We start from the raw sequence: 14,028 nt of genomic DNA, 5'->3' as shown, positions 1-14,028 counted from the left end.
TACTCAGTGAAATGAAGGTGTGTCTAACAGTGATTCAGTTAGTACATCAGTTAGTGAAGCAGGGACTGTTGAAGGCAGTGATGTTAATGTTACAGATCGAGAGAGGAGTAAAGTTGTCACGAATGAAGGTGCAGTTGTCTTTGATGTGAAACTTCTGGGCAGATTAAAACTATTTGCTGGACTATGAATCAAACTCGAAACCTTTGCCTTTCGCAGGCAAGTGCTCTGCTGATCGAGCTATCTCACCACGACTCACGGTCCGCCCTTACAGCTATGCTGCTGCCGGTACTTCATCTCCTACCTTCCAAACTTCACAGAACTCTCCTGCTAAACTTGCAAACTACCACTTCTGAAAGAAAGGATATTGCAGAGATATGGCTTAGCCAAAGCCTGTGGGATGTTTTCGGAATGAAATTTTCACTCTGCGGTGGAGTTTGTGCTGATATGAAACTTCCTGGCAGATGAAAACTGTGTGCCAGACCAAGACTCGAACTCGGGACCTTTGCCTTTCACGAAGAAGTGCTCTATCGACTGGGCTACTCACAACTTTACTTCCGCCAGTACCTCAAACCTTCCCAACTTTACAGAGGTGCCGAGTTCGAGTCTCGGTCCGGCACACAGTTTTAATTGCCAAGAAGTTTGATTTCAGAGCACACTCCGCAGCAGAGTGAAAAATCATTCTGGAGTTTGATGTAGTTCAACCACTTGAATCTACCAGGAGTTGTGGTGTATCAGGAAATGTTTCTGCTGCTTTCTGTGTTCAACCTGAACATTAGAACGTTAGTCCATTATCGAAAACTGAATGCGAAATAAGTAATACTGAAATGTTTCAAGCAATACTGGAGAAATTCCAGTCTGGTATGAAGGGACTTATTGAGGAATTTGAGCCTAGTGAATCTATTTGATGACAAATGAGAGACTAGGACAGTAAGAATAGTAAAGAGAAATTGGGTAAGGAAAGTAGAAAGACAAAAGCTAATGTCAGGGCGATAAATCAGAGGTTAGAAGCAAAGTCAAGACAACGGAAACCTAATTTTCACCTTTAAAAGGAACAAACTTGTAAAACAGAGAAAAAATCTGAAACCACTGAGAAGATGTTGGAGGGAAATTTCATGTACTTGCTACACAGTTATTGGAGGAGTTGCGTTCATAATTGAATGAGAGGACATCTGATGTCATCAGCGTGGGGCGATCTGTTAATATTATGAACAATGAATAAATTTTCAGCTTCCAAGATCGCTAAAAGTCATTTATTCATATAGATGACCGGTTTCGGCAATTCCCTGTTGCTGTCAGTTCTCTGTTGCTATCTTCAGACCTATGTTTACATCACTGCATAATCTTCTCCTTCAGTACAGTAAGCAGTAGTATACAATATATGTCCATGTTGGTATTGTGAGCTATACTATAATCAGAATTGACATACCGACTTCTAGTATGCCTCTCGATACCAACATGGACGTCCATTGTATAGCACCACTTACTGTTATGGAGGAGATTATGTAATGATATAAACATAGATCTGAAGATGGCAACAGAGATTTGCCGAAACCGGTCATCTAAGTAAATAAAAAATTTAAGCGATCTTGACAGTTGAAAATTTATTCAATGTTCAAGATTTCTGACGTTGAAATAGAACTTGCACTATTTAAAAATGACAGAATAAATTACAGGAGGTTGTTAGTGAATGGAATAAGCAACTACAAAACGATTTTCATCCTTTAAGAGAAAAAAATGAAAGGAATGATAGATTTGTCAGAGAGGTTTGAGGCGGTGTCTAGTCAGGAAGTTGTTACTCAAGTTCAAGAACAAGCTTCAAATGATAATACATTATTGCACAGTTTAGAAAAGAATTTTGAGGAATTGAAGGTTAGTTCAGAGAAGGAAATATCAAGAAGTAGAGAGGAAATGCAAAAAACAATTAACAAGGTTGATGATTTGGCAAATTGTGCTGCACAGTTGGCTGTTAATGCAAAACAGAGTTCCAGTGACACTGTACCTGTGGGTGTCTGTGAATCAGAAGTGATGAGGTAATTTTTGAGGTTTGAGGAAGGTCAAATGAAGATTAATAATACATGAACAGAATTAGGTCAGTAACTACATGAGAGATGGGTCTAAGATTGAGAAAAAATTAGAAGAAGGTGTTGCTGAAGGCTGTTGTTGTAGTAAAGACCATGTACCTGATGATGATGTGGACCCAAGCCATGAAGGTGAACCTGATCCTGTGTATCATTATGAAAGAAGGAGAAATCAATGCAGCTGTGAACATTTCAATCATGTAAATGTAGAGTGTGAAGCCATATCTGGTTTTGACTATAATCATTTCTTAGCAGTTACAATCTTTTCAAATATTTAGGAATACATCAAAGAGTATTCATTCTCATGCTTGTTTAGAGCAATTTCATTTTTCACTTCCTCCAACTTGGCCTGTTGGTCATATGGCTGAGTTTGTTTGTAATTATTTGTAAGAAGAACTAGCCATAGGTACTTGTACATCACCTACGAATTCTGGGTCTTATCAGGAGTTTCAAAACTGTCTTTGTCTGCATATTGGACTGAGGCAGCACAAGACAGAGCCAAATACGATACTCTGACGACGTAAAATTTCAGTTATTCAGATTTTATCAGTCCTGAACAGTTCTGCGAAAATATGTTTTTGAAAAATGAATTTCTGTACAATCCTTATAATCCTGCTGATTTGATTCAAATTTGCTTATGAAACTTCCTCCACATGTCTGTCAGATTATTCTTGCTGATAGATGTACAGATGATATAGTTACAACAACAGAACGAAAATGCCCTAAGATATAGAGGGTTTTCAAAGTTTACTACAAGAGTTGCAAAATTATAGCAGTGATGATACTGGTCATGGTAGGAATGACCAGATCTGAAGCCACAAAGGAGTCGGAGTTACGATCGTGAGCGATTTGATTCAGGTCGCAGTAGATATGAAAATGGTAGATGGTGACATCAGAATGAGGTACTGGATCACAATGAGAGTAACGACTTCAGAAGAGTCATAGATGGCTGAAACAGTAGATGTTTTGGTCATAATCGAGATAGTAGGGGAAATGGTGGAAATAGTCGCTGGGAAGACAGAGATTCAGGTCCACACATTGTGGAGTTACATTCAGCTGATCCTTAGAACCAAGTGCGTGCAGAGAGCCTGCAGTCTTGTGGCTTACAATTTCTGGCAGCAGCTGATTCGGATGCTCCAAATATGACACACAATATCTATGAACAGGTGAATACATGGAATTTTGAGGATGTGAGGGGACTTCTGCTTAGAAACAGAAATATATAAATTCTTTGGTGAGAACAGAGCTTCAAAAAGATGTTAATGGAATTATTTTGTCTTGTGTTCTAGATATGGGTAGCTGGGTGTCTTTGTTGAGTGTGTCAGCATTTCTGAGGTGTGAAGTTCTAGGTTCATGGACTGTTCTTTATCTGCAGCAGACTAAGGTGAAAGGAGCACTTATCAGAAAATTTGTAGAGGTGAAGAGACAAGTGGGTGTTGAATTTCTTTGTAAATTTCTGCGAATTTTGTGATAGTGCTGAGATTGATTATTGATGCAATTTTAGGGACTGATTTTTTTGTTCATGAACCAAGCTGTGTTGGACTTGTGTTGCGTTGAAATGATTTTGAAGTGTAATGGGACTAAGGCGAAAGTGACACTTACTGAAAAAAGTGTACAGGTGAAGACACAAGTGATTATTCATTTCCTTTGTCAAGGTATTTGATTTTGTGCGAATTTTGTGATAGTGCTGAGGCCAGTTATTGATGCAGTTTTAGGGTTTGATTTTTTTTTGTTGATGAAGCAAGTACTGCCAGACTTGGGTTACGGTAAAATGGTTCTGAAGTCTAATGAGGCTATGTTGAACCTGAATTTTGATGAATGTGTGGTTGTGGAAAAGAGCTCAAACCACTGTCTTAAATTCCTCACCAGATGGTCTTTTGAGTTGAAGCCTGTTGCGACTGAGGGTAGTGCTTGTGTAGTTCTGTTACTAGACTGCCAAGGAAGTGATTGTACTTTACAGTAAACATGGAATTAGGTTCGCTCTGTTGAGAAGGCAAAGGATGCAGTGAAAAAAATTCTCTGGTGTACTTTGATGTCAGTCTTTGGCGTTTTCTTTTATTTTTTGACAGGCTATCCTTCCCTACCATTGATTTATAATGAGAGAGTGAAGGCTGAAGTTGAGAAAAGGTTGCAGCAAGGTGTGACTGAGCCTGCTGTTAGTTGTGTGTGTGAAATCTTATGGGACTTAACTGCTAAGGTCATCAGTCCCTAAGCTTACACACTACTTAACCTAAATTATCCTAAGGACAAAAACACACACACCCATGCCCGAGGGAGGACTCGAACCTCTGCCGGGACCAGCCCCTGCTGTTAGTTCACATAATAATCCGTCATTGGTGGATCCTAAGAAAAGAGGTGGTGGTAGTTTGGTACTGGATTGTAGGCAGGAAAATACTATTATTGTACCACACACTGATAAGCCATAGATATCAGATGAGCTTTTGCCAAAATTTCATAACATTAGAGTCCTATCCTCTGTTGACTTAAGAGATAGCTGTAAGCAGCTTGAGTTACATTCTTAATGTCGAAAATTCACAGAATTTTTGTGTTATTGTCGCTGTTATCAATTTTGCAATTTTCTCTCTGGACTGGATGTCAGTTTAGCTGTATTTATCAGAGGTTTTAATAGTATCTTCGAGCAGATTTCAGAAAGAGTATAGCTTCCTTTGTTGGTGATGCATTGTACGCTGAAGAGAGCTGGGAACAACAGACTGATGTTTTGGACAGTTGCTGAGTGTTTTCCAAGAGTGTGGTGTCACTATGAATCTAAAAAAAATAAAAAAATTAGAATTTGCGAATTATGTGAAATTTCTTGAGCACATTGCAATTGTTTAGGGATTAATCCTGATCTAGAGATAATGGGCAATTAGAGATTTTCGTATTCCAAAAACTAGAAAAATATGCGTGCATTCTTGGGATTATCTTGCTTTTTAGAAGATTTATGAATTTGAATACTTTTACCTGGACCGGATGGTGTGCATTGATGACTGAGGAAACTCCTTGGGATTCGGATGCCTAAGAACGGACAGAACTCGAGTATGTAAAACAAGTTCTATTGAAGGCACCTGTCCTGTTGCATCCTGATTTGAATAGAAATTTTTTTTTTACGCTCAGACACTTCTAAGATGGATCCTCCTGCTGAGCTCATCCAATAATTCCAAGTAGATGGACTTATGAAGTGACATATTATTGCTTTTGTGAGCCGGGTTTTCACTAAGTGTGAGTGCAACTGTCTGGACAGTGGCCTTGAAGCTCTCACTGTTTTATGGGGTGTTGTGAAATTAAAATGTTATCTGCATTGTCCGGTGTCCAAGGTCTACACAAATCAGTGAGCATTAGAATTATTGATGAGTACAAAGTTGACTCATAGTCGCTTAGCCAGGAGGCCACTCTATTTAGAAGAGTTCAACTTCACGACTGTGTATATTACTGATAATGATAACATCATTGCTGATGCTGTCTCAAGATCTCCTCTAGTGTTGAATCACGGGATCTAGGACGATCATGATGAAAATAATTTCATAATCCATAACTGAGCTCTGGTTCAAATTTCTCGGAATCCTGAAAAGGAAAAAAGGTAGAATTACTGGTAACATAACTAAAAGTCGATAAGTTGCCTTCACAATTAAAACTGAAATTTCACTGAAGAAGTAAATCCAAGAATCAAATGCGTAAACCAGGCACATATACCGAATTTACTACGTAGAACAGCTCTTGCCAAACCTGACGTTCATTTTCATTATACGCACAGGTATGAACTAGCACAATGGAAGAATGTCACATAACTAGCTCTCAATAAAAAAAAGATCAAACAGCCAAATTCTAGTCTGAAACAGAATTTCCTGAGATACACGAGCTGTAACAACACTGTCCAATGTGTGCTATGTGACTGTTAGCACTAGTGCCTGTGCTATTTCCTGTAGGCATTCAGCCAACAAACTAAAAGTTACGCAGGCTGCAACCAAATACCAGCGAGGCTAACAAAAGCCTAAATAGCGCTAAAAGAATGTTACTAGATACTATAGTCCAGCACAAGGGTGAGCCACTGCCCGTACACTCCAGTAACAGAACTCAGTGGACCAAGACACAGCAATGCCGTTCCCCTGCATTCGACGCTACAGTCTGAGTGTTGACCGCCAACATCGGCCATCGATTTCCAAGGCACTCATTCGAAGTTTAGCTGTTCCACTGCTCGCGACAAGATCCAGGAACAGACCTCTCGGAAACCAAGACAGCACTGGAGGGCGCGTCCTCAATGCATACGATGCCGTTATCTGACAGTGGTCAGCCGGCATCTGCCCTCCGTCCTCCAAGGCGCTCGTTCCAAATTCCGGCTCGTCCGTTATTCCGCACAAAGAGTCCTTCATCGCTGGCGCGGTCCCTCGCTTCTTGACAGCGGTGGCGTTGTATGCGGCTCCTTGGGTAATCCGCGTGCCCTCTCACCGCATCCAACACCACCTCCAGTCTAGGTGCCCTCTGCTGTGTGGGGCGGGACTGGAACTGTGCCGCGAAATCAAACAGAAAACAAACACAACACATTGAAATTTTGATAAAGTAGGCCTACTGTAGTTTGGGCAGGAGAAGGTGGAAAGAGTTTCAAACACATTTAGGCAGCTGGCTTTAAGACTTTCGAACTTCTTTAGTGGATGAATCACATTACTAACTGGTACAGTACTTATTTTCCACTTGAAGAGTGAACAAATTATGGAATAAATAAATGATATAAAAACAGCAATTTGAACTCTACACTTTTCCCAGCACTTTGTTTTATTTGCTAAACAAGATTGAAAGCTAAAAATCTGGTTGTAAATCTTTTACATTTAGTGTATTTTATAAAGACATGAAATAACCTTGCTTCTGCGTCAGTATTACTTTCGTACAATACAGAACAAATGATCTCCTGTCACAAACGATGTTTTTTTTATTTCATACACTACGCATTTTGAGGCCTGGGAGCTCGTCTTCGGGTGCTTCATCAATCTTCACAAGCATTCCATACTTAGACTCTCTCTCTCTTTCTATGGTCTAATGCTACGCAGTGGTTAAACGACATCACGTGGTAAGCCCCTTGACAACCTGCCTCCACGAAGCTCTGTCTCTGGCGTGGTGTCCCGCGCAGCTGCAAGCCCATCCCGTTCAGGCTTTTAATCTGGTCTGTGCGCCGCAATGGTGCGCGTTCTGTAGGCCTTCGGCCGTCGGCTTTTCCCTCTATCATTGTTCTTTCCACTCTCTCTTGTCTTCTGGCAATGTGCCGACAAGGCACTGTGCAAGCTCTTGGTGGCTCCATAATGGTGTGGACTGTGTTTACGGAGATATAATTGAGTCCTCTGGTCCAACTCTTGACTGGAAATGCTTGTGTTTGGTTACCTGGAGACCACTTGCAGCCATTCATGGACTTCAAGTTCAAAATAAATGGTGGAACTTTTATGGATGATAATGCGCCATGTCATCGGGTATTTCCTGAGATCGTTAACTTTTCTGCCACTTACGACGACGCCGTCATACCAGTCTTGAATAGTATCCCTCACAATGTGCTCACTATATGCACTGAACGACAGTGGAGAGGGAATGTAACCTTGTCTCAAGGTGGCACTTAAGGCGCAGTATCAGAAAAATGCTAACTTATATTGAAATACTATCATCAAAATATCTTTCCCCTACAAACAACAAACTTGGACACCACTTGTCTCATAGAGCCACCATAAACACCTCAATAACAGAACACAGTGGCATATATAAATTACAGTGTAACAGTTGCCCTGCATTCTATGTTGGCAGGACAGGGAGGACTATCCACACACGTTACAAGGAATACACTGATGCTTTCAGGCTCAACCACTTTCATAAACTCTCAGTAGCTAATCATAACACACACTAATTGACAGCCACAACAGTCTAACTGTATTCCACTCAGAAAACAGTGAAAGAAAACCTACTCTACTTGAACGATTAAAAAATCCTGTTACCCCATAAAAAATTCTGATAACATGTTAAATGAACAGACTTCAAAAGCCACAGTTTCTACAGCAATTTCAAACCTTTATTTTCTCTTAAAAAACAAGTATTTAATAGTCACAAGTATTTGATAACATCTGATAACTCAGCTGATAAATGTTTTGCAAATGACATCTATGTATAATTAGTAATGTAACATCTTCGTATCATCTTAGAAATCGGTATATTATAGACAAAAGGATCATCTTTACGGATGGATATTTTTTGTATTCATTGATTTGTTTGAATTTTGTTTACAAATGTGCTGTCATACGAAACGTGTGTTTATGTATATGAATATGTCGAGTCACACCTTGCCTAAAAACAGAAATTTTTCGGTTTTGTCTTAGTTTTGTAAAACTTTTAGCCACTATGTGTGACTTTGTGATATACTTATGTGCTATTATCAGGACCAGTAGTAAGCTAAATTCGAAAAATGATGTAGACTGATGAAGCACCAGAAGATAGACACCCAGGGCCCGAAATTCATATGGTATGAAATAAAAAAAATACGATTTGTGACTCGAGATGGTTTGTTTTAAATTTTATTCTTTTAGAATGTCATACAGAGTTTTCAGATAGTATAGTCTGGAACCGAGATCAGTTGCCATGAGTTTAACGAGATAATGACGTTTGTACACAGGTGATTCATGTGAAAGGTTTCCGACGTGATTATGGCCGCATGACGGAAATTAATAGACTTTGAACGCGGAAATTCCATTTTGGAAACCGTTAGGGAATTCAGTATTCCAAGATTCGTAGTGTCGAGAGTGTGGCCGAGAATACCCTATCTCAGGCACTATCTCTCACCATAGAAAACGTAATGGGCGACGGCCTTCACTTAACGACCAATATCAATGGCATTTGCGTAGAGTTGTCAGTGCTAACAGACATGCAATACTGCGTGAAATAACCGCACAAATCAATGTGAGACGTACGGACGAACGTATCTGTTTTGACAGTACGGCGAAATTTGGCTTTAATTGGCTATGAGATTAGACGACCGATGCGAGCGCCTTTGCTAACAGCACGATATCGTCTGCAGCACCTCTCCTGGGCTCGTCACCATATCGGTTGGACCCTAGAGGATCTAGTCAGATGGGCCCCGATTTCAGTTGGTAAGAGGTGGTGGTAGGGTTCGAGTGTGGCGCACGATCCACGAAGCCATGGACCCAAGTTGTCATCAAGGTGCTGTGCAAGCAGGTAGTGGCTCCATTACGGTGTGGGCTGCATTTACGTGGAATCGACTGGGTCCCCTGGTCCAGCTGAGCCCGTCATTGACTGGAAATGCTTATGCTCGGCTACTTAAGAGACCATATGCAGCTATTCATGAACTTAATGTTCTTCAGAAAAACGGTGGAATTTGTATGGACGAAAATTCCCCAAGTCACTGGTTTGAAGACCATTTTGGACAGTTCTAGCGAACGATTTGGCCTCTCAGATCGCCCGACATGAATCCATCGAGCATTTATCGGACATAATCGGAAGGTCAGTGACACTTTGGCAGTTATGGTTGGGTACAGAGGCAACGGGACTTCCAACGACTTGTTGAATCCATGCCACGGCGAGTTACTGCACTATGTCGGGCATAAAGAGGTCCGAAACGATTTATAAGGAGGTATCCCATGACATTTGTCACCTCAGTGTAAGGTTGTATAGGCACCTTAAAGGTTTTCTTTTTTTGCTAGTAAACACTCTTTAAACAAAGGGATGTACCTTTATCTCTAAAATGCCCACAAGACACAATCTAGAGTTGTGATCGCCTAAGCTTATAGTGACTTTACCACACATTCACGTTTGTGTTGTCTAAATCCCATCACGAAGGCAACCCTTCAGGGATGTCGAATTAGTCTAGCTACGCATTAACACGCACAAGCAGTAACTGCAGGAGATCTCTAAAGTAAACTAATAAGCACCGCCGTTCTGACCAAAGATGGACCAGTCCGACGCGACCGACCGTCGTGTCATCAGTCAATCAATGAATTCCTGTGGATACTGTATGGAAGATCAGTAAACAGCTATCCCGGCTGTTGTCGGGTTAACAGGCCAGGTTCTGCCACAGTCGGCTCCAGTAGCTCCTCAGCTGACATCACGAGGTTGAGGGCACCCCGTTCCAGTCCTTCCACCAAGGTAAAATCCTCGGAAGTAACGAGAACTGAATGCAGGTACTTCACCTAGAAGTCAACCACGCTAAGCACTCAGCTAGGAGGCAGACTTCTGTAGACTATACTGTGAAAAAATTATGACTGTAGTGTTACTCTGCTTATACTGATAACTGTAGGAAATATTTCTGTTTCTTAGTATATGTTATGCACTAGGGGCGCCTGCAAGGGGTGGCAGTGGACGCAGCTGACCCTGTTGAGAGAGAATTCGTTTAGAATATGAAAAAAAATATAACTGCAATGTCCGAATTTTGTGACCTAAAAATATCTGCAAAATGAATAGTAAAATGACCAAAAAATATCGATAAAATGACATAAGAAATGATGTAAAACGTATATAAGTGAGTTATAAAATGAACTATGTTAGTGAAAAACGTTGGGAGCAAAATAACAAAAAGGATACATAATTAATTTAAAATCGCTATATTGTTGTTCACATTTTTAAGATGTACGAAAGTTGCTTCATAACCGTCTTACAGCTATTACAGCATTCTAGAGCAACATTGTTGCGTTTTTCCTAGAACCACGTGCATTGCTCTTTCTAGCAAACATTGAAAGAACGAATTGTTGAGTTGTTGCTTTTCGAACATGTTCCCAACGTTTGTTGTTCCCAAAGAACCGAGATCGTTAATTTTTTTTACGGTAACTGCCTTTCGAAGCACAAGACCGCAACCTGTGATTCATATTGGCGCCTAAGATTATATTCTTTGCCCAAGTTGAATATTTTACTGAATTTTTACAAAACTGCGTTCATTTTTTATAACCACATAGAAGTAACTCAGCCCCTTCTTTGGTAAACATTGTTTCTTCATGGCTTATTTTCCGTTAGGAATTTAAAAGGTCATTTGCTTTGGATCAACTATGAATTTTACATATTTCGTGTACTACCTTGCTTAAACTGTAGTCAGAGTACAGTAGAATATTTCGCTGATTGACGACTCTCACGTTTCATTCCAAAACCCTTCCCTTTTCCTGTATTTGTAGTTTACTATTTATGATTTTTCTATGAATTTCTTGTTAATGACCGGTCGGATTATCCAGCGCTCTATGCATAGAGGTACTTACCGCTGTTCTTACTTCGTGTTATGCTTGCTTAAAAATAACCTGCCTTCAGGCTTGTGTGTTGGTGTTATCAGTGACCCAATTCTCAAATTTGTTACACGATCCAAGTGAGTATGTGATATGTTCCTTGTCAGAGACTTCTAACATGGCTGGATTTGTACACAACACGTTTATTTATTTACTGCATACTGCACACTGGCTGCCCACCATGCCCACGCCTGGAACCTTCACTGGCTGACAATCAATGTCAAATGTGTGTCTTATTTCACACTGAATCAGTAGCATTTATGTCAAACGTAAACTATCAAGCAATAAAGCGCGATCAAAATCCGAAGACGTTTTTGATCTGAGAATGTGCTGAGTAAGGGCATATAGTCATTGTGCTATATTCAAACTCACGCTCATAATCCCCCTATCCCAACCCAATCTCTCCCTCTCTGTCTCTTATATAAAAAGTGGATGGTATGTACGTCACGGATCTCCTCCCGAACCCTTGGATCGATCTGAACCAAATTTGGCACACAAAGAACAAACTTCACGTGTATCATCACTGTGTGGTATACCACCTCCTCGCTCCAACAGAAGTGGAGATGTAGGTAAAAACGAGTTTTTTTTTCAACCCTGTCCAATAGTGCGCCCCGCATGAAGTTCCGTTGGGTGGACATAAGAGGTGCGCACATAGACAAGAAAAAGGAATTCCTGGATTTTTTTCGGATTTCCCAGTTAAAAAACGCTTTCTCCCACTTGAAAATACGCTCCTTTCCTGCATGAAAATACAGGGTGCATCAAAATGAGTCATTTGATATAAGAAAATCATAACTATTATCTTCTTCGAGATACGTGCGTGAACAACGTACTGTTGGAAAGAGCAAACTCTCGAGTTAAACATGTTGTTGTTGTGGTCTTCAGTCCTGAGACTGGTTTGATGCAGCTCTCCATGCTACTCTATCCTGTGCAAGCTTCTTCATCTCCCAGTACCTACTGCAGCCTACATCCTTCTGAATCTGCTTAGTGTATTCATCTCTTGGTCTCCCTCTACGATTTTTAACCTCTACGCTGCCCTCCAATACTAAATTGGTGATCCCTCGATGTCTCAGAACATGTCCTCCCAACCGATCTCTTCTGCTAGTCAAGTTGGGCCACAAACTCCTCTTCTCCCCAATTCTCTTCAATACCTCCTCATTAGTTATGTGATCTACCCATCTAACCTTCAGCATTCTTCTGTAGCACCACATTTCGAAAGCTTCTATTCTCTTCTTGTTCAAACTATTTATCGTCCACGTTTCACTTCCATACATGGCTACTCTCCATACAAATACTTTCAGAAACGACTTCCTGACACTTAAACCTACACTCGATGTTAACAAATTTCTCTTCTTCAGAAACGCTTTCCTTGCCATTGCCAGTCTACATTTTATATCCTCTCTAACTTCGACCATCATCAGTTATTTTGCTCCCCACATAGGAAAACTCCTTTACTACTTTAAGTGTCTCATTTCCTAATCTAATTCCCTCAGCATCAGCCGACTGAATTCGACTACATTCCATTATCCTCGTTCTGCTTTTGTTGATGTTCATCTTATACCCTCCTTTCAAGACACTGTCCATTCCGTTCAGCTGCTCTTCCAAGTCCTTTGCTGTCTCTGACAGAATTACAATGTCATCGGCGAACCTCAAAGTTTTTATTTCTTCTCCATGGATTTTAGTACCTACTCCGAACTTTTCTTTTGTTTCCTTTATTACTTGCTCAATATACAGATTGAATAACATCGGGGATAGGCTACAACCCTGTCTCACTCCCTTACCAACCACTCCTTCCCTTTCATACCCCTCGACTCTTATAACTGCCATCTGGTTTCTGTACAAATTGTAAATAGCCTTTCGCTCCCTGTATTTTACCCCTGCCACCTTCAGAATTTGAAAGAGTGTTCCAGTCAACATTTTCAAAAGCTTTCTCTAAGTCTACAAATGCTAGAAACGTAGGTTTGCATTTCCTCAATCTATTTTCTAAGATAAGTCGTAGGGTCAGTATTGCCTCACGTGTTCCAACATTTCTACGGAATCCAAACTGATATTCCCCGAGGTCGGTTTCTATCAGTTTTTCCATTCGTCTGTAAAGAATTCGCGTTAGTATTTTGCAGTTGTGACTTATTAAACTGATAGTTCGGTAATTTTCACATCTGTCAACACCTGCCTTCTTTGGATTTGGAATTATTATATTCTTCTTGAAGTCTGAGGGTATTTCGCCTGTCTCATATGTCTTACTCACCAGATGGTAGAGTTTTGTCAGGACTGGCTCTCCAAAGGCTGTCAGTAGTTCTAATGGAATGTTGTCTACTCCCGGGGCCTTGTTTCGACTCAGGTCTTTCAGTGCTCTGTCAAACGCTTCACGCAATATCATATCTCCCATTTCATCTTCATCTACTCCTCTTCCATTTCCATAATATTGTCTTCAAGTACATCGCCCATGTATAGACCCTCTGTATACTCCTTCCACCCTTCTGCTTTCCCTTCTTTGCTTAGAACTGGGTTGCCTTCTGAGCTCTTGATATTCATACAAGTGGTTCTCTTCTCTCCAAAGGTCTCTTTAATTTTCCTGTAGGCAGTATCTAGCTTACCCCTAGTGAGACAAGCCTCTACATCCTTACATTTGTCCTCTAGCCATCCCTGCTTAGCCATTCTGCACTTCCTGTCGATATCATTATTGAGACGTTTGTATTTTGCCTGCTTCG

Source organism: Schistocerca serialis, chromosome 1 (assembly GCF_023864345.2).
Source record: "Schistocerca serialis cubense isolate TAMUIC-IGC-003099 chromosome 1, iqSchSeri2.2, whole genome shotgun sequence".
In the NCBI taxonomy this organism is placed as follows: domain Eukaryota; kingdom Metazoa; phylum Arthropoda; class Insecta; order Orthoptera; family Acrididae; genus Schistocerca; species Schistocerca serialis.
Note: the sequence above shows the minus strand (reverse complement) of the source record.